Genomic DNA, 25,571 nt, shown 5'->3' on the forward strand with positions numbered 1-25,571 from the left:
TGGTTTACTGACCAGTGCTGGAGCTGTCAAATAATCCCTGAACCATTTAATTCTTTTTATTCCTTTAATCTGAATATCTTTATAAAATACAACATATCAGACTTTATCAGGAACAGAGTGATAAAGTCCTGGACTCACTTCCATCATTGTCCCTGGTGTTCCCACAATCCACCTGCTTTTATCAGAATGAAGACAGACATTAAAATTTTCACAAAAGAAAATAAACAAAAATAAACTTAAAATATTAACAGCTGCATCATAAAGAAACACACAAATTGCACGGTATCCTAGATACCAAGTAAATCAAATAATAGCAGTACATTACATTGTTGAAGGTGCAAACATAGTAACATAGTAAAGTGATGAGACAGTTCTGCAGATTTCTGTGCCATAGACTGTGCCATAAGGATGTTCAGTTTGTTTGGTTCCACATATACACTGTGCGTGAGCATCTTCTCTGATGACACTGAACCAGAGCAGTGGTGGTCTTCATGAATAACTCTTCTGTTTACTTTTGATTTAATAAATTTAGGTGGCTGGGGGGCAGACACAGTCTCTCTGGGGTTTTGGGCATGTGACTGTTGTGGTGATGGTGACACTAACAACTGGAAATGACTCAGTACGCTTAACACTGCACATCAGCACATCAATCCATAACAGTACTTGCAGCTGCTGACTTGATCAGTGATAAAGGAAACTGTGGAGTGAAAAAAGTCCTCCAGTGCCATTCAACAGAGGCTGACTGAAATGGAGGGCTACCTCTCACCATTATGCAACTAGTGGATGCTAATGAGCAGAACAGTAAACGTCTGGAAATGTTGTGGAACCGGGTCAAGGACCTTGAGTACAGGAGTCGGCATAATAAAATGTCTGGCTGATTTAAAGGCTGATTTGGCTCAAAGGCAGTGGCAGAATTGGCTTTCAACAGGATGATGAGGTTAAAATCGAGAGAAAGCATCAAGCCCTGGCCTGTGGACCTGGTGGGGACCAGCCCCCCCAGGTCGGTGCTGAAAGGAGAACTTGCTACAGTTGGCGAGAGCAAAAAGAGAAGTGGTGTGGAAAGGAAAGAAAGTTTCCTCCTTCCCCAGTATGTCCAGAGAACTGGCTGAGAAACAGAGGACCGTCTGTAAGGCTGGGAAGATGCTGCAGGAAATCAGCTTGAGCTGCTACCCAGCAGTTCACATGGAAAGGAAGAAACAAGCTCTTGACCGACAGCGCTGAAGCTGAGAAATTCATTAAGGAACAGTGTAGGGAATATACAAGATGTGATCACAGTATCAGGTGGTGAGGATTGACAGGGTGGAAGAGGGAGGATGACAGTGACCGTGGGACTAGAGCCAGGTCTATGAGCTGGACCTTACAATTATCCTTTATTCCTTTTTTTAAAATTCCTTTTTCTTTTCTGCAACTTAGAATATTCATTTTAGACATAGCCATTATGGAAAGAGTATGTTTGCATGTACATACAGGAACACATCTAAAACATGCTGAAGCACTGAAATTTAGAAGGGACTGGGTGGGCCAAGTGTCCTACTCGTCATTTAATAGCAAACAAAATGGAGTAATGATTCTGATTAACTTTGTTTTGTACTATTTGTGGAATTTGAGGGCAAAGAAGGGAGAACAAGTAGTGGAGATGCTCTTATTAATGGGGTGAAGGTGGCACTTTTTAACATACATAACATGCACCTGAAAAAGGAGAACCTGACTTTATCAATGAGCTGAACAAGATACTGATAAAAGCAAAACAAACATTGCTGGTACCAAGGAACTGGGCTGCCTTACATATGCTCACAGAGGATTTAGACCTGGTGGATACAGATGCCTTATATAAAAACGTCTGAAATGGAACTTTGAATCGAATAATGTACATAACAAAGCAGCAGAATATGCATTATTCAGATTAAGAACAAATTTCTATGATTCGAGTGAGCTGGTAAGTGAGAAGCATTAGCCTTAGCCAAACTCTTTTTAGTGTAACAGATCTTTTTTTTTTTCACAGTAGGTGGTAGATATTCAGAATTTGACAGAACATGACTCAGCTCAGCATCAGATGAACTATCAACATGAATCTTGGATGCTCATCATTGGAGCTACACTTTTCTACATGGAGTTCTCAACCACATTACATGGCTTTCATCCTCACATGGAGTTTGCACAGTAGCCATCTTGGCTAAAGTTAATTTAGAAGGATTTAATTTGGAGTCTTTGTCTAATACATTTAATAAGGCATTAATGTCACTGATTGCAAAAATAGAGACAACATTTATCCCTCAAATTACAAACCTATAAGCTAGATCAATGAGCTCTCTAAAATACTGACTAAAGAATGAGCATCGAAATGAGAGAAAGTGTTGCCATCTATAATTAATGCTGAGCAGGTTTACTTTATCAAAGGAAGGCCCTCTATCAACAACATAAGGAGATGATTACATTTAATATGGTTAAACGCAATAGTGTCCCAGTCAGTGGCTGATAACAATGGATGCTTGAAGTGTAGGAGTGAGCTGGGCACATATTATATAGCCATGGTGTAAACTCTCGGAGATGCTGGGGAACAGGCTGTGTTTCACTCTACCCCCTATGTTCACAGCTTTGTATCCTTGGCAACAAGACAATGGTACCTAACGTAAGGAATGGCAAATTCAAGTTTTAAAAGTTGGCCCTATCACGGTGGCAAGACTTATCCTGCAAAACTGTGAGAACTCTACATGTCCCACTGCAAAGAAAAGATGAGATGAAATGATTAAGATATGAGCCCATGAATTAATGAAAGGGACAAAACAACAGACGTGGTGTTCAGTTTTGGTTGCATCATGTCATGTTCTATGGCTAATCTATGTTAAGGGGTGGCTGTCCTTTGTTTACTCCATCTGTTCTAAGATGCTGCACTGCTCCAGAGCTATAAACCATTGAATGTTAGAAAAAGAAAGAGTCAGCACTTATCACAAAAGCACTCACCCCCATCACATGTGAAACCACATATGACAGCTGTCACATGTGGTTTCACATGTGCTGTCTTTAACTACTATTTCCAAGCGAATGATGAACTGCTCAGAACATAACTCTATAGTACAATCAAAGCCCAAATGGTATGGCTGGATGTGAAAAAAAGTTCAAATAAGTCAAAGAAGTGAGCCTGTAAATGTTTCCAAGGACAATGTTATTTTACTGGGCTAGACACTGTGCATGCATGTTATGGTGGCTGGGTTTATTTTTAGTGTATAAGTGAACATTGAGGTTGGAAGCTGTTGAACTGCAGCTGGTTTGCTGTTCTCAGACATCCAAAGATGTCACTGACTGACTTATAACCACACACCACAGAGCTGGGGTGGAACTATGGCTTACTTGGCAAAAATGCATAGATAGTGTGCGTGTGCTTGTGAGTATGCTCTCTAAAAATGGCCCCTCAACCAGTTCTTTTGATTTGTGACATCATGTTCAAACCAGGACCAGCTGGCAGCAAAGGCGGGCCACATGCCTTTGATATCACACGATAAACTGAGCAAAGGCAGCAATCCATCTGAGACTGAGTTTAGGTGGAGGATTCCTTTAAAAGGAAAAACTGTGATGTGGCAACCAATCTGTGATGAAATTGCTGCACCTTATTTTTTTTTTAACGAAGAACTGGTCTGAACTGTCCTGCCTTTATGTCCATTTTTCTTCAATATTTTTCCCAGAATGAACTCTCCTGTCAACAAATCCCTCTCTGTGACTACAGTACAAACTCCATGTGAGGATGAAAGCCATGTGATGTGGTTGAGAACTCCAGAAAAATTGAATAAGCAGACCTTGAGATGGGGTTGTTATAAATCTGTTGGGTTTGCCATGTAGAAAAGTGTTGCTCCAATGAGCATCCAAGATTCATGTTGATATTTCAGCTGATGCTGAATATCTACCACCCACTGTGAAATTTCTTTTACTGTGAGTAGTTGATTGAGTATAGGATGAACTGATCTTCAAAAGGCATAAAGTTAAAGATGAAACATTAGTGTATTTAGCACAATGCACAATAATCAAGAGCCCCATTCGAGCAAAAGACTTCAGGAAGATTTAGCAGACTGGTGGTGCACTGTTCTACTGTATGGTGACACCTGCACAAATATGACCTTCGTGGAGGAGTCATCAGAAGAAAACCTTTCCTGCATCCTCACCACAAAATTCAGAATCAGAAGTTTGCAAAGGAATTATGCAAAGCAGCAAAGCAAAGTTTGGAGAAAAATATGGTGCTGAATTTCATGAAAATTCCACTTCTCCAACTGTTAGACACAGGGGTGGACTGATCATGCTTTGGGCAAGAGGATGAGTTCTACAACAGCATAATGATCCCAGACACATCTAAAAGAGAATGCACAACCGCAGGAGGTCCTGAAAGTTTTGCCATGGCCCTCACAGTCCCTGACCTTAAGATCATTGAAAATCTGTGGATAGATCTTAAGAGAGCAATGCATGCAAGATGGCACAAGAATCTCATTGAACTAGAAGCCCCTCCAAAAAGACTTTGGCTAAAAACAGCTTTACATGCAGTCATACATGCAAAAGGGGGTGTTCTTAAAAATGAAAGAAATTTGTCATATTAACTAAAGCATCAGGTTTAGGCTTTCAGGCATCTTTGGCTAATAATGATGATGATAATGATGCTGTGAGATGTGGTCCATAGCACCATCAAAACCTAGTAAGTGGACCTTACGATTCTGTTAAATCTGCATTCTGATTCATTCATCAGGCCTGTTTTCATTCAAGCTCTGGTGTAATTCTGTCATTAGCAGCGATGTGCATGGATCTACAGTTGCACATCCAGATCTTGGTATTAACTGATGACAGCAGTCTGGTATGAATGGGTCAAACACAGGTTGAACAGTGTAAATCCTGTGTCAAACATGGGGGTCTGTGTGTGAATGTTGTATCAGACTCTTTCTTATAGGCTCACACTGCCTACATATCAGTGTGTATTACCTACCCTTGTAACTCAGAGAATGAATGGGGACTATTTACCTGGCTGTCAGCCTAAGCTCCTTATCACGTCCACCTCCTGAGAGGTTGCATTTTTGCATGTCTGACAAACACATAACCACAATAGTCTCTGCATGTACAATTTTAATACGTATTGACCATACAATGGCCACTTTGTGTGCAGTTGTGAAAGAACACATAAAACAATGAACACTGCCATATGAGAATTGCTCGTGAGCAGCCATCACCAGCCCTGCTAACTACAGGGCTAACAGCGGTCATACTCAGGACTGTAGACATACATATGTGTCCATCCAAAGTGGTATGCAAATTTCCCAATAATCAGCAGAAAAAAATATATAAATCAAGGCGTGAAAAATCTTAAGAGGGTGTGACAATGGTGTGCCAATTTACATAGGCACACATTTTACATTGAAAGAACCATCAGCTGTTACATGATGGCATTTCATTGTAGTTTCCCACCTACAATTAAAGGTGGTATTTTGGTCTGCTCGTGTTTTCTTGGGGAAAAAGAAGCAGAGACAGGCAAACAAGGCATATAAACGATTGTGAAGCACTTTTCAGTCATTCATTCATTTTCTACCACTTAATCCTCTGTCAGGGTCGCGGGGGAGCTGGAGCCTATCCCAGCTGACTATGGGCGAGAGGCGGGGTACACCCTGGACTGGTCGTCAGTCAATCGCAGGGCTGACACACAAAGACAGACAACCGTGCCGCCCACTTTTCAGTCATCGTAAATATATTTCCTCTATCAAATGTCTATTTTCAGCTATTTTCAACAAATGTTTGGCACTGTTGAGAAATCAAATTCTAAACATGCATAATGCTAATGTAGAGGGTGGGAAAATAAAAGTAAAGTAAAATATAGATCGACAGCCCCCTCATATGTATATGTATATTAAAACAACAACAGTACAGTAGGTGTCTTAAATTCATTAATGAATGATTAGCAGAAAGTCCCTGTGTCAAAAGGTCTTCAGCTCCCTCACCTACATACACCCTGATGAACACACACTCTCAGATACATTTTTATTTCCAACCTCCTATAGAATCAATATCGAAACAAAGCAAGAATTAAACAAAAGAAGTGGGAGCATTAAAAGTGGCAACACAGCAATGCTGTGCTATTTTTGCAGACATTTTAATCACAATCACTTGATATTTATCTTAAGTAGTTTACAAGGTTTACTACCACAGTGAAAATTCTACATTTTTCTGTGGAACACCACTCATTGCTTTCAGCAGTTTTTGCAGAATTATCTTTCTGTGCAACTGTGAGTTTACAGGGTCCCCTGAGAATGAACAAAAACCTGAACATTTTCACAAGACTTGTTATTCAGTTGTAAGACTGCCAATCTTAGCTCATTTTCAGGCTCCAGTTTGAGCAAGGCAACAGCAAAAAAAATAATAAAAAATAAAAATAAAAACCTACCTCAAGCTGGTAGGATGTGGCAAAAGTTAGGAGTGGGGCCAAGTTCCTCTGGTCTAGCAGTGGGTAGTCCTTTCCCACTCCAATCTAAAATACAGCCATGGTTTTGGACTACAGCCTCCATGTTGAATCAGAATCAGTCACATCAATAAACTTCTATAAACTCTTCTCCAGCAGCTAATGTTGCACTGAAGGAATCTCGGATCCAGTCATATTCTGCACTGGGATATACCTTTGGAGATGTCTGTGAGTTTTCTGGGACTCAGAGAGTTTGTGAGATACTTAAACTCAATTTTATTTATATAGCGCCTTCCACAATCAAAATTGTCTCAAAGTGCTTTATAGAGACCCAGAGCCTGACCCCGGCTAGCATTTAAGGAGACACTTAAGGAGACAGTGGCAAGAAAAAACTCCCTTTTAACAGGAAGAAACCTTGAGCAGAACCTGGCTCATATGGTTCACCCAGCCCGGCCATCGTCACCCAGCCCTGACGATGGCCGGGCTGGGTGAAAGGAGGAAAAGGAGGAAGGTAGGACAGCTGATGAAGGAGAGGAGGAGAAGGACATGCAGCATATAAAACATGATACAAACAGGGTTGGAAGTGGACCAGCATTCAGATTACAGAACAGTTAGTGGATACTGTGTGCTCAGCAGATTACAGTTATGATAGGAAACAGAGCACAGAAGCAGAAAGCTGTCATGATTGGTAATTATTTACATTACAGTCTGCATAGAATATTAATCCAAAATGTGTCTGTAGCAGAGTGGAACATTAAACATAGTAATGTGTTAGAAATGGATAATTGTAGACAATAAACAGCAGCAGGAGCCAGGACCACAGACAGAGAACATGCAGCTCCATATATATGCAAAAACATATATGTATACAATGTGTCTGCAATAACAGGTCTGACAGATTTTGAATTTGAAGTTATTAGAATTAACCAGCAGGTGCTTGCTAGCACACAGTCCAGTGGTAGAACATGGAACTGTGAGACAGACCCTCTGCTGGATCAAAATGCGACACTTCCTTGTTTTGTTTACTGTAAAGATGAAAATGATCAACATACTGTGAAGTATTGCTGTCAAAATCTTCTCCAGCTCGTCCAGTTGCAGTATTAAGAGGCTACTTACATGTTAATGCATTGGTAAGAATAACAATATAAACCTCTGAAAGGCTCCATTCTGCAGAATCAGTGCTGTTCCTTTAATACTTAACACTTTTGTTCATTTACTGAATCTGAACTTTGAATACAGGACTTTTTTTTGTAATGGATTGTTTTAAATTTGTGGACTGACTAATTTTAGTATCTTAGTACTTCTTCCACAGCCCCCACACAGAGCTCTTCTCTCTTCTTGGATTTGTTTGATTCAGATTCAGATTATTAGATCAGATTATTAGAGAGCGGCCGCTGCCAGTTAACTAGTGACATCAGTATGTTTGTCCCGGCTGTAACCAAAATCAGGTCTCTATGAGGTAGGATCCACAGTCAACATATATGTTAAAGCCTAAAGGTACATTTCATACACTGAATGTAAAATGATTGCGTTTAATTAAAAGCTTTACGTGCCAGATCACACAGAAACTGTATTGTATTTGTTGTAAAAGCAGCTGCCTCTCTAAACTGGGCTGTTCTGCAGGTGTCCTATCTCTGAGATAACACACTGTACACATGACCTTGGATGCATAGTAGGTTTTTGTGGAGGATGAGTGTTAGAGTGTTAGCCTTGACACACAGGAAGCTAGTGGAGTCATCAGGGTTCAGGTGAAGCCTGGGTAATTTCTTGCTGATATTAACCAAGACATGTAGCAAATACTGTTGGTAACTGGTATAGAGGCTTAGTGGTAATTAAATCCTCTAGACCTTACAACAAACAACAACAACAAACATTTTAATACCACTGTCTGTGCTGTGACTGTACCTAATAAACGGGTAACACGCATATTAAACACATAACACAATTACGGCTTGCATTGATACTGCACTCTGAATTTCACTCTCACACTTTTCTGCTGTCCTATAGGTGTTTCATGATGGGCTGTTAGCGATATCTTTCATTTTGTTGGCTGGATTTTACTTAAAAATGGTGCATGGAAGGAAGCAATCTCAGGGAAAAGAAACTATAAGTGAACACAGCAACACATTGATTACAGAACAGTGACTACAGAACGTTGACTACAGAACATTCTTATTTGCTAAGCTAAATAAAATAAAGAAGATCCTCTTTAAAAAAAGACCTGATGTCTTAATTCACTTTAGGAGGCATTTTCACTTTACAAATCAGCAAATGTGTGGCCTGTCAGCTCCTAACTGGGACAGGAGAGTCGACCTCAGGAATCAACAGAAGTTTCCAGAGGAGATCACCACCTCAGCTCTCAGACCAGATATAGTTCTGTGGTCCAGAGCTACAAGGCATGTAGTGCTCCTCAAGCTGACTGTGCCATGGGAGGACAGGATGGAGGAGGCCCATGAGAGGAAGCTTGGGAAGTACCAAGCCCTCATCCGTAAATGTCAACAGGTGGGGTGGGAAGCATGGAACTTGCTAGTGGAAGTTAGCTGTCGAGGATTTCCTGGGCAGTCACTTTGGAGCGCCCTGTCCAGACTTGGAATCAGAGGTTGCACCAGAAGACGGCTTGTGGCTAATATTGTTAAGCAAGCAGAGGCAGTGTCAAACTTGGAACCCGAGGGGCCGAGCGGGGGGTACCCACCTGATGACCTGTAGAATGCCCTTGTCATGAAGCTCAGACGGTCAAGACTTCAGAAGCACTAGCGTTAGTCATCATCCTCAAGAAAGAAGCAGGGATTCATCCACCTATTGAGGTGAGAGTGATGAACCCATCATATTACAGGCTGTGAAAAGAGGCTAAATGTGTTGAAATTTCAGGTTGTATCCAGTTTTTTTTCTAATATCAAGAACATCATTCAAATGCTGTTGGTGTTTCCTGGCTGTCATTGTGAGTTTATCATTTATGTTCTACTGCAATAATCACATATCCTTTCCATCACTTTCCATTACCTGTTATTTTCCTCAGGTGAGTTTCCATCTGCCCCGTCTGAAGTTCTGCTTTCATCAGCTGCAATCTTAGAGCTTTCCAACTGACAGTAACTGGTCACACAACCTTAATGAACCACATGCTGTTTGTTAGTACACAGTATAACATCTACAAGGTGTGTGTGTGTGCTTTTTGCATGTGTGTCAATGTACTGTGTTGGAAAATGGCTTAAAGTGCATTAAGAGGCTAAACCGAACGATTATGACATTTAAGTCCAAACACAAGACCATTTATGAAGGAGGAGAAAATGGAAACAGGCAGATGGAAACAGCCTTGAGTTTAGTTCAGCCCAGGGTCCAGAATCCAGCTCATACACATACAACACAACCATCCCACACTGATTTTATTTCTTTACAATTTATTTCTTTTGTTTCTGTAATGGCCCCTGAGATTTGACGCTTTCTTAACAGGCCCTGCTTTTGCGTGGAGTGCTCTAATTTCCCAGGCCCCCTGAACTAGTCATTTAGTGACGCATACATCTTTGTTTCTTCACAACTTAAGTGAGCTTCAAGCACATTGTGGATACGTAGAGAGTCTTAGACTTGTGAAAAAGAACTAAAACAAAACTAACTTAAAAAGATGGATGTGTAATGCCAGCATTATATTTCATATTTTATGTTGGGTTTGGATTACATGTAAGCACGTGGAACACACACACGGCATGCTCTCATGTGCACGCTGAATCATGGGTCCACAGAGCAGGCAGGTAAAGACACAGATACTGCTGGTAAAACACAATAGATTCTGTGATGATCCACCTGTCCATGTTGTTATGTGTATCTATGTTTGTTGCTGATTATTTCATCTGACTGTGACTGCTAACAACTGTGTTTGCTCAATGTTTGGAGCTTCCTTCAACATCAGCAAAACATGCAGTGCTTCACAGTTCCTGATTTTCCCACTTGCTGTACTGTCCTCACACAATAGGGACTCAGTTGATGTAGTTCAGGAATCTGATTAAGATACCTCCTGGACGCTTCATTATGCAGGTTCTCCAGGTATGTCCAGCTGGGAGGAGACCCTGGGGCAGACCTAGAACACTCTGGAGAGGGTGGAGGGGAATACCATCTGGCCTAAAGGTCTAGACTACCAGCATCAAATTAGTTATTGGAAATTGGGCCAGTGCATACAGATTACACTTGTAAGAGGATAGCTCATAACTGTTATACCTGTACCTTATTCAGCACTCTGTTAATTTGTTACTCTGTATCAGGTTGATACATAACAATATTAATCTGTCCTCGTTTTTTCTCCTGTCTTCCTCCTCATCCTCTGTTCCTCCACCCTCCTTTTGGCTTGCTTGCCTCTGAGTTTGAAGCAACAAAGTCTTTGACACATACTTAAATTGCATGCCAAACGCTGGATGCTTTTATGGAGGTTCTAAAACAAACACCCTTCCAGCCCAGAAGTACGTATTCCATTTCCTTTGTTGTTTCCTATTAATACAGCAATTACAGTTCATTATTAATGTTCCTCATTATGAAGCATCCTGAAGCCAGTTAGCTCACACTGTTAAACAGGGTGATATAATTCATGGGCTCCTCATGGTTCCATTATTTCCACATTTCCAACTGATTGTGTGTTTGACTGAAGTCTTATTTTTCTGCAGTGGTGGAACAAGTATCCAGTATCAGACATTTATATAAGTAAAAGGAGCAATTACACACAGAAAAACACTCAGTTACAAGTCCCACATTCAAATTGATTCATCAGCACATAAATTATTCATTTACACAATCAAGTTGAATAAATGAGCCTTATTCTATTACATAGGTTTTCAACATTTTTCAGGCCAAGGACCCCGAAACTGATGGAGAGATGGAGCAGTGACCCCCTACTATATATTTTATAAAATTGTGTTTTATATTAAACTGAGCCTAGTGCCACGTATTAAACATACAGTGGTGGAAAAAAGTTTTCGGACACCAAAGTGCAATTTGTTTTTGTACAGTCACAGCCACAATACTAAACCAATCCTAAAATCAGCCATAAAAAACTTAAAATTGATTAGCTCCATAAAAAATACTTAAGAAATTTTGAGTATTGTGGTATCACTGACCCACTAATGAAGATCATCCTTTTTATTGAAGACAATTTTTGTGAGGGTGCTTTGTGTCTATATAAAGCCAGCACATTTGAAAGTTCTTCAGATCAAAAATGGCTAAAACAAGGAACTTAACACAGGAAACACATCTAAAGATAAAGATTCTCACCCAGGAAGGGCACAGCTGTCGCCAGATAGCCAGAAAGTGCAGATGCAGTCCTTCAGCAGTTGGATACACACTGCAGAAACATAAACAAACAAACAGCTTGGAAGACAAACCAAGATCTGGGCGTCCAAGAGTGTCTTCAGAGAGAAATGACCGCATCCTGATCATAGACTGTATAAGACATGGACGTAGCACCCGTGACATCACCCATTGGTTTCGGGGAGTCAGTTTTGTGACCAAACCATGGGCATTTGAGCTGCGCCATCTTGGATTTTAGTGGGAGTGTACTTTCCATATTTGGGCGAAGAGGCGATTACGGGTATAATAGTATACACTGGACCCCCAGGGACGATCCAGGGGGCGGAGAGGGCTTGGCCAAGGGAACCATAGAGCTCTCCTTGATAGGTTTGACTCGACTCACATGGAATGTTGGGTGTATCCTCATGGACCTGTGGAGTTTCAATCTCACTACCACAGGATAAATCACCTTGGACACAGGGATGAACTGTTGATCTGAATCTTGAGTTATATAAATACTAAATAAATACTGTAACTTTAGTAATTAGAATACACCTGTAACACTGTGGCCAGGAAAGAATCCAAACTTCCTGATGTAGGGAAGAAACTTAATTCAATTCAATTCAATTCAATTCAGTTCAATTTTATTTATATAGCGCCTTCCACAATCAAAACTGTCTCAAAGCGCTTTACAGAGACCCAGAGTCTGACCTCAGAGCAAGCACTTAAGGAGACAGTGGCAAGAAAAGCTCCCTTTTAACAGGAAGAAACCTTGAGCAGAACATGGCTCATATGGGCTGCCGATGGCGGGCTGGGTGAAAGGAGGAAAAGGAGGAAGAAAGGACAGCTGGGAATTGAGGAGAAGGAGAAGGACATGGAGCATATAAAACATGATACAAACGGGGTTGGCAGTGGACAATGTTAGAGGGCCAGCATTCAGATTACAGAACAATATACAGTTTCAGTTTACAGTTTCTTTCCACAGTCTGAAGGCAGATGAGTCAACAGGCAGGCAAAAAGGCAGGAGCAGACTACAGGAACTCCATGCAGATTGCTGGCACTAAGAAAAACACTGGGGAACAAAAGCAGGAACAAAATAATGAAACCAAGAGTGAATGGAACACAGAGACTAAACACACAAGGAGTTATGGGTAACAGGGAACAGGTGAGACTAATTGGAGAGGGGCAGACAATCAAACAAACGGGAAACGACTGGAGACAGGAAAAACATCAATGGACACATGAGGTAATAAGTTTCAAAATAAAACAGGAAATGTCAAAACAGAGTACAGTTGACACTGACTTGAAAAAGACATGAACTGGTAGCATTACAATGTGGATCATACTGTGTTATGAATGTAAATGTAACAGTTTTTATTACAACGGTATGTAAACTTAGAATGTAAATACACAGAGTTTTGCTTTTTGTCTGAAATCACTGTGTGGATGTAAAGAGCAGACAGATGGGGAGACAAACGACATGTAAAAGTCACAGAGATCTCCAACATTGTCTGATGCTTTGAAGCTGAGCTTTATTAAGGCTCTTGGTTGAAATATTTATGGGGTTTTAAATTAAAGAGTACTGCTGTTTCAATTAAGCAAACGTCACTGCTCTTCATGAAATATAGGACTGCACTCAGCAAGAGGCCGAAACATCAACCAGTGACCTGCATTCTCCCTCCTCAGTTACCATCTCCAGACATTCAGTGGTACCACTAACACAGCCTTGATCCAGGTTTTCATCAGGTCCATTGTTTTTTTTTTTTTCATCCTGTTTTGTGCCTGATTGGTAATATCCTGGCTCCAAATAAACACCCGCTTGTGCCAAGTCGAGCGGAGGGGTGTTGCTGAGATTGTGTTTATGCAGATCAGGCAGTGCAGTGTAATTTTGGTATGACACTGTGTCTGGACTTCTGTCTGCTCAGACCAACACATTGCAAACACAAGCACAAAGACCAGTTTTGGTAGTTTTGGTTGGCTATGACACACACAGACTTATAAAAATCACATATTAAGTTGAATGTCATCCACAACTGCTTGTAGTATATATACAGTTCTTCCTATTCAGGTGGATTACGTGTGGTCATCACACAGCAGGAAGCATATAAGGTGCTTTTCAGTTGCTTTGTTGGAACTTTTGTTAAGTATTTAAAACTTGTAACACAGCACCGGGATATAACAAAACAATTACACTATGCTTGTCTATACACCAGACTGGTCTATGTGGAATACACACAGATTCATACAGTAGAACCATTCACCGTATAGCAGGTGTCTTCCACATGCATCCAGAGCTCCAAGAAAGATGTGGAATGTGATTATTTGAAGCAAAACTTTGAAAAAGTTTCTCCTTGGTGATAGAAACAATGTGTTCTTTGGTGTCAGCAGGACAAGATGAACAGATGTGAAGCCTCTGAACTCTTGTCTGCTCTATTCCTCCACTGTATTCATCCAGTTTGGGCTGCTCTGTCAGGGCTGTGCCTGCACTAATTTGAGGTAAGTAGAGGCTGAACTCTCAGCTTGGTAATAACACCTTGATACTAAACCTTTTTATGCTCAGGCAAAGATGAGACGACTGCCTGTTTATGCAGTTTGTGCAACTATGTTTGGTCAGAGTAAACTAAACCCATTTGATAACTACCAGTCACAACACACAGATCTGGACATGTACACTTTGCATGTATGAAATGGTTTAAAATGGACTGCACCGTGTAACTTGCACCTTGAGATGCTAAAAGCTTCAAATCCCCAGAAAGAAAATGCACAGGACATGACCTCAGAGTCCTCAATGGACCCTACAGCCCTGGAAACAATTAATGCAGCAGCACTGGCAGAGGAATGAACAAGACGTTTTCATTTGACGGAGCTGTTAGCTTTTTTTTTCACAATTTGGAACAATAAAATGTACATTTTGTAAATGTAAATATAATTATAGGAAAACTATAATATATTTTACGAAAGAAATCCATCCATCACTTATACCCACTTATTCTTCTCTGGGTTGTGGAGCGCACCAGAATCTGGCATTGAGTATGATGTGGGGTAGACCCAGACAGGCTGCCGGTCTGTCTCAGGGCCTACATATGTAGACGTTTAGAATCTCTACTAATCTGCAGGTCTTCATACTGTGGAAAGAACCTGGAGCACCTGGAGAAAACCACACAGGCACAAGGAGAACATGTAAGAAAAGCCCTGGCTAACTGCCCTGGAACGAACCCACAACATTCTTTCTGTGAGGCGACATTGCTAACCACTGCACTAACGAGCCACCCCATATCATGAAAACTACATATTACAATAAAATAACAGTACTGTGACGGGGGAAGTAAGACAGGCTAAAGAAAAACTGCTAAAATCAGCAGTTTTTGTAATGATTTAGCTACAAATATTCAATTAGAGCACTGGCGAGGACACTGTCCCAGAACTCCCACTTGTAACTGCATATAAAATAAAATTGTTTTGCTAAATCCATTTTGGAGGAGATGTGATTGCTGCCTGAATTGTGTTAATTGCCAACATTTTTTTTTCATTCATGAACTGCACAGAAATTGTATTGAGGAGGTCGGGATAGATGTTAGATGGTCAAAATACAGGACTTTGAAACCAGAGTCCGGGCTTTTCATCTTGTGTGGTGACGGTTAGAATGAGGATGGATTGTTCTCGAGATAAGTCCTGTGTCATACTTCAAGTCAGTGTTGTCTGGGACAGCTGTTGTCACTGAACATTTTGCAGATAACTCTCTGTATGAACATTTAGCAAGTTTGCAGATATGTGCACTAGCAATATTTCTTCATTAGTTCCTCATTAGGTTAATGCGATCTCAGGTGACAGGGTTGCTACATCAGAGCCATACAGTTCACTCTCCAGTCAGTGAGAATAGAGGACTCTTGATGGTCACATTGGTGGATGTATTACTGTACATGAAGTGCAGGCAAATGGTAACAGTGGTGCACTGATCAGCTGAATTGTCTGTAACTTGTTAGTGAGATCATCATCCATGTGTCTCAGATCAATGAAAGTTGCTTCCAAACTCTTTTCATTGTCTATGTCAGTACTGTGGAATGAGGACCACATCTACCTCTGTCATCAGAAAGGAGACATGAAAAGACACAAAAACATGAGACACACAGAACCTTTATATTCCAGCCACTGCAATCAGTCTCTGTCTTCACAGCTGCAGGAGAACATGATCATGTTCCCATAATATGTATTATGGAAAAATGAAGCAAACAAAAAGACAAATGACACGAGATGTGGATGAAGGGTAGTAAGTTGTGTTCATGATGGGAAAGGTGATTCCAGTTTTTAATGTTAAGAGCTGAATCACCTGATATCCTTTTCTCACTGTGCTTTCAGTGGCCCCTGACCCACAGTATTCAGGGCCCCGCAGATGTCAGGTGGAAAATATCAGATCTGAATAGCTGTCAGTTGAGACTACATGTGTAAACGCACACACTATGTAAACGTTCACACTCCAGTGATCATAAGCCCTGAGCTCTGATGAGCTGGGCTCTATCACCTGACAGAACTCACAGTGTTTTCACTGGAAACGGCCTGTCACACTGTGTGCTGCAGTAACTGTAGCCTGAGTCTGTGTGCAGAGGTAATGCTCTGCCAGCTGAACACTTTACATAAGAGGGAACAAAAGCTCTTACGGAGGAACACTTTTCTTGCCCTCCATAAGTGCTGTTATGTCTTGAGTAAATGAGACCGTGTCTGTCCTGAGACACAGACTGAGAGACTGAATGTTGATGGATTCCTACCAAAGCTAATGTGTGTGTTTAATCTTTCTCAGATGTATTCCAGCAGCAGCATCACTGCTTTGCTTTTCAGGCAAAGTGTAACACCATTGTTCATCTTTTGTATAGATGATTCAAGCAGGAGAATTTCATGTCCATCCAAGACATTCAAGCACTTGTCTATTAAGAAATGAATTGGACCTTCATTCGCAGAACCCTGGACACCTGAAAGGACACCTGCCACTTCGCAGGTGGCTCTGTTAATGTAAAAATATCTTTCTTCGGATTTATGCTGGAACTGGTATACTGGTAACTGTTAACATTCAAACACATCTGCATCATGGAACGTCCTGCTGCCTTGGCTTCCAGCAGTTCCTGCTCATGCTGTGTGGACATGGATACGGAGGAAAACCTGACATCTGTGTGTTTGGAGGCAGGTGTGATGTTTGTGATGAATCAGGTGGCAGCACATTTTTTTATTACTAAAACAATTAGGGTGTTTTTTTGTATCTGTTCCCTTCACATCATCTGTACATATAAGTAATGCATTTGGATAACACTTTACAACACAGCACACAAAACTGTGAATAGTTACAAAGGAGCGAGTGAGGGACCAATCAGGAATGGCCTGATAATTCATGAATCATTAATGAGCACAAACTGATCTGACTGTTTTACTGAATCCTTCTGTTTGTTGTTAAGAAACAAATTGTAAATTCCTCAGTAAAAAAAAAAAAATCTGTATTTATTTGTTATGAGTAATGAATGACTGGTTACTAGTTTGTGCTCCTCAGCTGCTGGTTCAGAGTTAGCCAAGAGCAACTCATGTAATACAGTCTGTCCTATAGTGACTACTACTTACGACTACTCGCGTTTTTTAATCTTGAAAGCTCTTTCCACTTTAATAATAGCAGCAGATAGAAACAGTAGTGGTGGCGTCAGTGATGGCAGTAAGAGGGCCAAACGTGGGAGCAGGATAACAATAAAGATGAAATTCACTCAGGAAAATGTGTGTGCTTTGAAAAAGGTTGAGAGGTGAAGTCATTAGAATGAGCCTGAAAGTCCTGAAAAAGCGGCTGTTTGGAGCTGAGGCAATTTATTTGGTTTTCTAGTTATCATGTTCCTGGGTCTTAAATGCCTTGTGAAATTGTTTGGGGTTTCCAGGCAGTGCAGTCAGCATGAAGCAGAAACAAAGAAATTATCCCTTTTATAGCTAAGTGTTTTTGGCTGTTGACTGTGCCCCCCCCCCCCCCCCCCCCCCAACACACACACACACACACACACACACACACACACACACACACACACACACACACACTTGTATTTATATCTTTCTGAGGACACTCCTTGACATAAAACATTTCGTAGTCCCTTACCCCAACCTTAACTGTTCGAACTGAATGCCTAACCCTAACCACATTCACTCTGTAACTGGTCCTCACAAAGATAGATCAACAAGTAAACACACACACACACGCACACACACACACACACTTTGTGTGCCTCCCCTTTTCTCTCTCTTTCTCAGATGACTGCAGCACAAAGCTTCAGTCAAGATTCAAACAAGTCCCCAGTCTCAGCATCATCTAAACCACTGATCATGAGGCAAAAAAACCGAGGCAAACAGTAACATGATTACCTGAAATATTTATTCTAATCTAATCTGATCTAAACTTCAAGGAGGAACCTAATTACTTGCTTGAAGTTTAACTTACTGCTCCTAAGGTGCTTTCAGACAGGGGTTTTCAGATCTCTTTGAATGGGCAGCAGCAGGGCACAGCAGCACTGCGACTGACAGTCTGCACTACACACATCAGAGGCTGTTGATATCCACATAGTAATTCTAAACAATCAAACAGCTAAATAGAGCAGGTTGCAGCTTAAAGAAATGAAAATGGTTAGCAATGTGACACGATTAGTGCAACAAGTGCAACACTTCCCTCTGAAATGTAGCATGAGTAAGTGTTATGAAATGGAAAAGCTTAAGTACAGACATTTCAAATTTGTACTTACTCTGCCAATGGAATGTTCATGTTGACATGAATAAAGACACATGGACAAGAAGCCATAGAGGCACTCAGAACCATGAAAAGTTTCAGTATCTACAGTTCCACTTGCTGATGAAGACTGTAATGTGGTCAAAAGCTTCACAACCTGCCAGTAAGTGAACCTAAAGTTGAGAACAGATGACTGCCACCCAATTAGAAAATAATGAGCTGAAGTTCAAATGTTTCATATGTTACTTCAGCGTAATATACAGTTCATTATCCTAACCCATAACAACCAGTACTTTCACACATACATTCACCAATCAGAGCAGGAATCAGTGAAGCTCTGTTGTAGTGGACATCAAACAGTAAGAGTGGAGAGATCATGGTGGCTCAGGATTCACACCTGCCTAATGACAGTGGTCAGCACTTAAATGATTTAGCCACAAACATGATCGTTTCCCAACCATAACCAAGTTAGTAGCCTAACCATAACCAGTCCTTAGTTACTGCTGCAGAGGACGTTTGCTCACAATTGAATTAGCGTGACTACCTAATCCTGTTTCTTTTCTCACCAACAGAGATCTAGCAAACAACACAAATGTAATCATTTCAGTTGAACACTGATGCTGAATAACATTCTTTCCCATTTTTCAGAAACATACACAGAGATTCCTCCATTTCTAGTTAGATGTTTAGTTATGTTTCCTACAATGCATATTTACTGTTGCATTTTAGTTGTATGGGAAAGTCTAATTTCCAGGAGACAGAGCTGACTGACAGCTAATTTACTGCTTTATCCTTAAAAAGGTAGAATTGAAACAGAGGTGTTGATTGGCTGCTCAGCTAATCACTGATAATTCCATTATATCTTCTGTGTGTGTCTGTGAACCTTTGTTGGTGCATTTATTTGTTCACCTTTTTTTTTCCACATTACCACAGTTTGTGTTTGATGTGTGGATATGTGCCTGTGCACAGACACACAATACACATGAATAAACAGCTGAGAACATTCATTCATTCATTCCTCTTCTATACTGCTTGATCCTTCAGGGTCGTAGGGGGAGCTGGAGCCTATCCCAGCTGTTTATTGGCGAGAGGTGGGGTACACCCTCGACAGTCAATCCCAATGGCCAACACACAAAGACAAACAACAACACGCGCACACATTAACTGTATGATACATTTATAAACACATGTAAGTTGCAGGATTGAGAAATACAGTGCGTGCTGAATCACCCTGAACCATAAATGTGCTTTACAAAATGGATGGATGGATGTAGAAAAATCTCAATTCATTTATTCACTTAAATCCTTTAATCCATGTGAGAATGTTCTAAGTATTCCTGCTTTTATCAGACATTTTTTTATCCTTTATAAAATATTCGTACACTTGTGAAGATAATAAACATATTTTTCAATTGTTGTGAAAAATTAAATGACATTCTTTTTATTCCAGTTAATCATATTTCATAACAAATAAAATAATACAGGTAATCTAACTACTACTACTACTTATTTTTTTATGTTGTTAATAAGAGCAAATGAACTGCTTAAAACTGTGTTAACAGTTTTATAAAGTTTGGCCCAACAATCAAAATCAAATCTACCATTAATATATCACTAGATATTCATGTAGATGGTTCATAATTGTAAACAGATTAGTGTTTATCATGATACAGCAAACCTGAGGCAGGTAGTAGTTCATTCATGCAAATACTGATTTTGCCCCAGGGCCCTCCAAACCTGGTCACTGATCAGGACTCAGTGTAAAGCAGGACCTTCACATTCAGCACCAGAAACCATCTTTGGATGATGAAAGGGATTACCACCTCTGCCTGTAAACAACCACCTGATTATACGATGATCCACTGTATGCTGATGAAGACTGGAAGATGTGGCTGAAAGCTCAGGAAAAGCTAGCAAGTGGACCTTTGAGCTTAGCTTATGTTGTCACATATACAAATAATGATCTAATGTCACAACTTTGACATTGTCTTAGAGTAGATAACAATTCATTGTCATTATTTGACAAAGGACAGAGACTGCAAGTGTAGATGTCTATGTGATAATTTTATCAAATGTGAGAAAACCTTTCATCAGACACAACACTTCAACCTTTGTGTTGAAAATGGAAGCACAGACCGAGCAGCAGCCAGCTCCTCCCCATGGTGAAAATCCTCTGAGGCTCACAGAGGAGAGAAGATACCTCGCTCCAAGCCTCAGCCTGTGATTACAGTTTTTGATGATTATAGTTTTCAATAGGGTTACTGCAGGGCTTCATCTCAGCCACCTCACCACACTGTGACTGCAGGGGCGTTGTCTTAGAGAACAGGATCTGTCCTGGACTGGAGTGCAGGGAGGACAGACTGTCTTTCCTCACCTTCGGTTCTGAACAAGAGCAAGTGGTGTGATGATGAAATGTTTATGTTGAAGTTAATGTACACTGCAACAGACAGAGCCATGAGCAGTAAAACAAGATGGGAAGTGATTGTCTCTCTCTGGGTATTAGTCATTCAACCTCTGCATTCTAAAAACTCAGCTGAATTTGGAGCTTGCTTCATTGTTTCCTGGCCTACAGTGCTTTAATAAAAGGGCAGTTTTGAAACAAATTAGGACAAAGACAGAAAAAAAAGAAACTATTCATGCTTGTTTAGCCTTTTTTATACCAGAGAAAAAAGACATGGGACCACATCAGACAAGAAAACAATGCCCACAGCTTGTAATTATGTTTGAAATGTGGTAACTAGAATATCAAGATTTCCAATTATTTTCAAAGAAGACAAGAAAGAAAACAGCCTTCAGGAGATATAAGTCTTTGCTTCACATGGTTCCACTTTACAGGCTTGAAGAGAAACAAACAAATTGCACCTCATTTGGTTGGGCTGGGTATTTTTAACTGCTTTTGGCTGGCAAAGCCACAGCACAATCAATTGCATGCTCGAGAACAGCACTGACTCGGCAGAAAAAGCTATGCCATGTGTACAACCTCTTACACACACGCACACAAACACACACACACACACACACACACACACACACACACACACACACACACACACACACACACACACACACACACACAGAGCCTTGTTTTACTATATTCGTGGGGAACTGTCAGTGACATAATTCATTTCCAAGTCCCCTTAACTGTCGCCACTAAATGTCTAACCCCAACCCTTACCCTAACCCAAACCTGATTCTGACCCGAATCCTTAAACCATGTCTGAGCCCTCAAAAAGCCATTTAAATGTGTGGGCTCCTGGTGTTTGGATCCCATGAATATAGCAAGACAAGCCACACACACACACACACACACAGATCGTGTACAGTATCCAGTGGTTTTACATGAGAAAGTTGCAGCTCTTTCTGTTTGTGGCCTGGCTTGACTCTCCCTAACAAGACTGAGTCAGCGAGTCGTTACAGCAGTAAACTGACTGGACTGGATGGATGCTGTGCCTGGGGAGTAATACTGACCACTACATCTGTAATTCATGCTGGTTCAACTTCCACATGAGCATAATGTACAGATGACAGGTCTGTCTGAGGAAATACATAGTGTGAAGCTCCCGCAGCAGAAAATCCTGAAACCTTCCTCCTGCTGGTGTGAAAGGCAGCTGAAAGATCCAGAGTGAAGTGAGAGAACATCTGAAGTCCTCCTGCCTTTTGATTCCTCTTCTGAGAGTGTGTGGGCTTTCAGGGAGGTACCTTCTCAGCCTGTGTGTGTGTTGTTAAAATAAAGTATCTTTGAAAGTAGAATAGACTGGCGTTTGTTCTTGTTGGTCCTCTAAAGCACAGCCAAGATTGGATCTCTGTGTGAACGTGTAATTTCCACATTATGTTATTTGAAAGCATAATTGTCAGAATTAGCAGTGTTACATGCCACCAATAAACCATAATATAGGATATTTAAAGAAAGCTTTTTATATTGCAGTTTCATAAAGCTGGGAAATTTACGAGAGACAGATGAAAAATCAAAGCAGCAAAGCCTGAGATGTCCTGACTTTTAGTCCCTAATGTGGGTAAAGCTCCAAAACACTGCATCCTACATCTCCAAACTTAGCATCACTAACATACGTTACACACTAACCATGGAAGGAGATCTGACTTTAACAGGGGAAATTATGGAATGTCCCTTTAAGCTCAGAAACCACTTCAGTGTTTTCTCCCTCTGAAGCAAATGAACCGTAAACTTTACTTTCTTCTGTGCACATGTACAAACAAAAATGAACTATAATTAAATCTAAACATGTCAGTTTCACACAGTAAGGTCAGTTTACTGGTCATGATCAGTAATTTGTAAACTGTTGTAAAGTGAGACTTTGGTGGACCAAGTCAAGTCTGAGAAAATAACCTTGATGATGTCCTGAAACAAATTTATACTAGAAAGTCTGCTTAGCAAACTGGGGACGAGGGAACATCTGATGGGAGATTCTATAAACTGCATTATGGGAAATGCAGGAGCCAGTCTAAGCTCAGATCTTTCAGCCTCTGCTGCTTCAGTTGTGGCCATTCTTTTTATAATCTGTCCTTCATCAGTTCCTACAACTTTATGGTAAGTGCAGCACTGAATTACTGGAGAACTCCTCTGTTCAGTTCTATTAACTTTTAATGGAAATATACGTATAAAAAGCACAAAAATAATATTTTTAAATACTTAATAACTTTAGTTTCAGGCGCCCTGCAGCAGCTGAGTAGCTCAGATGAGCGTCAGTCTGGCTGCGCTGTTACTCACCACAGGAACTAGCTGATCAAAAGTCAGCCACAGATCTGTCCCTGTGCTGAGCCAAGCTAATCCTGTATTATTTTATCAGAACATTTTGGAGTTGCCATTCCAGAGGCGCAGTTGTTGTAGTAAATTTTACACTTTATGGTTCTTACACAATAAATGGCTCAGTCATGCATAGAGCCCAGTCTGTCCTGCTCTCTCTCTCTCTCTCTCTCTCTCTCTCTCTCTCTCTCTCTCTCTCTCTCTCTCTCTCTCTGTTCTGCTGTGACTCCCTTTCTTCCTTTCTGTGCTGCTCTCCTTTACACACACACACTTTAAAATTACTTTTTAGGTGAACTCTAAACCTTGTTGGAAGTCAAGGATTGTGGGGAGAAATGAAGTAGGGAGACAAAGACATTTGTCCTGCTGAGGAGGAGCACTAACTGTAACTGTTACACAATGATGTATTAACGGCTTAACAAAAAGTCTTACTTGACTCCATTACATGTTTTTGACAAAAAATCACTGATGCATTGTTGTCATAACAAAAAGCACCCTGACAGTGAAACTCATCCAACATAATAAGTCATGTGGTTTCATTTTCACCCAAATGAAAAATTTATTTCACAAACAAGAGCAAAATGCCAGTGAGATGAGAAAATCCCACCCTCTCTGTGCAGTTTCACAGGGTTCAGGATTTTTTAGAGATGAGTGTCAGCATCCTGACAGAAGACAGAACAAGGCTGGTGGTGGCAGCAAATGTCCTCTTCTCTTGGAAAATCAACCATGAGAGGTCTGTTATCAGGAAAATATAAGCACAGGATGCTTTAAGCTGTTTGAACATCAGCTGATGCGCTCAGTCGTCAGTTTATTAGGAACACCTGGCTAAAACTCATGCAGTCTAATGCAACAATATTACAATATATCCCACCTCCAGGAAGGTTCTAACAAGTGTTTCTCTGACTTTGTCCACCCATTCATCTCAGTGAGTGTAGGATAAATAACAAAAGCGCTTTCTGTATCATACATCATTACATACAACAGCACCACAAATTACTTCCTTCAAAATGATCAACAACTATGAAACAGATTCAGTGAAAAACTGAACATTACAACTTTCATGAAGAAGGATTTACTGTGGGACTATATTACACTGTATCTGTTTTAGCTAGGTGTTCCTAATAAACTGACAACTGAGTGTATATCCTGAGCCTTGAGCCAGTTAAAGTTACACTGGTCCTCAGACTGAAGAACTGCTGCTCCACCACAGTGGACTGAGTCAAACTCAAGATCTGAATCTTTTGATGAAAAATCTAAAATTATCTGGATTTTATTCTTACACCTCTAACTCATAACTTTGTACTTTATCTTTTGTGTCTTCAAACCTTTCAAAGGCAATTCAAAATGATACTATTAAAAATGATGTACCAGCTGAGAAGCAATGTATTTAGACTTATTCTGGTTGACCTCTTGTACAGATAGACAGTGCAGACAAAGTGAATTATGCTCAACTGAAATGTTTCTATATGTTTTCATACTCTTTATCTGTGAAATCATCTCACTATCAGAATACATTGTGGTTTACACAATGTATTTAGGGGTTAAAACTCATATCTTGAGATCTGCATCGAAATCATATATCAACAAAACAACAATATAGTTACTCACATCAGCTGCTAAACAAGCTAGTGCATTTGGTTGCTCAGACTTGTCATTACAGTATAGATAAGTCAATACAGAATGAGTTTTATTACATTTAAAATGACATGACACACAGTTGTTACATCATGAAGACTCAGGGTTCCCTCTTACTCCGCCGCAGGCTGCAGCCTCAGAAAATATTTCCAGGGGCCGGGAAAGGTTTGTCTGAAGGAAGCAGAGTGCAGCAGAGGTCGTACTGCATCACACCCACAGCAGGAAAAAGCTGTGGGGAATGTGTGGCCTACTGCGGCGAGGTTGGTCTGGATCCTCCCAAATCCAGTGAATGACTGATCCAGATCCAAACAGATACACAGGACAACTAACACTGGTTTGTGAGTCCAGTTAGACAAAATCATGAAGAGGAGAGGCTGAGGAAAAAGGAGTGTAAAAGAGCAGCTGGTAAACAGAAAAGTGGCTGAACGGATGGATTTCAGAAATGACAGGTTGCTTCTCCAGAAAAACACTGCACTGACATGAACCCTGAGACTTTGGCTGTGTGAGTCTGAGGTGAAAATATGCACAATTATATGTGCAATGCAATAGACACCTGCCATAGAGAGTTTTGTGTTGGAACTGTGATCCCTGCTTCCAGGATGACCTCCTCTCTCCTCTGGAATGTTTTAAGCAGAGTGAGGCCACAGCTGAGAGCCAATGGAATTCCTCTGTTCAGCAACACTCAGCTGAACACACAAACAAGGCAGAGAGGGCCATGAGATACGTGTTTACATGGTAAATAAACTCTACATCAT

The sequence above is a fragment of the Toxotes jaculatrix genome, chromosome 19, assembly GCF_017976425.1.
Source record: "Toxotes jaculatrix isolate fToxJac2 chromosome 19, fToxJac2.pri, whole genome shotgun sequence".
Taxonomy (NCBI): domain Eukaryota; kingdom Metazoa; phylum Chordata; class Actinopteri; family Toxotidae; genus Toxotes; species Toxotes jaculatrix.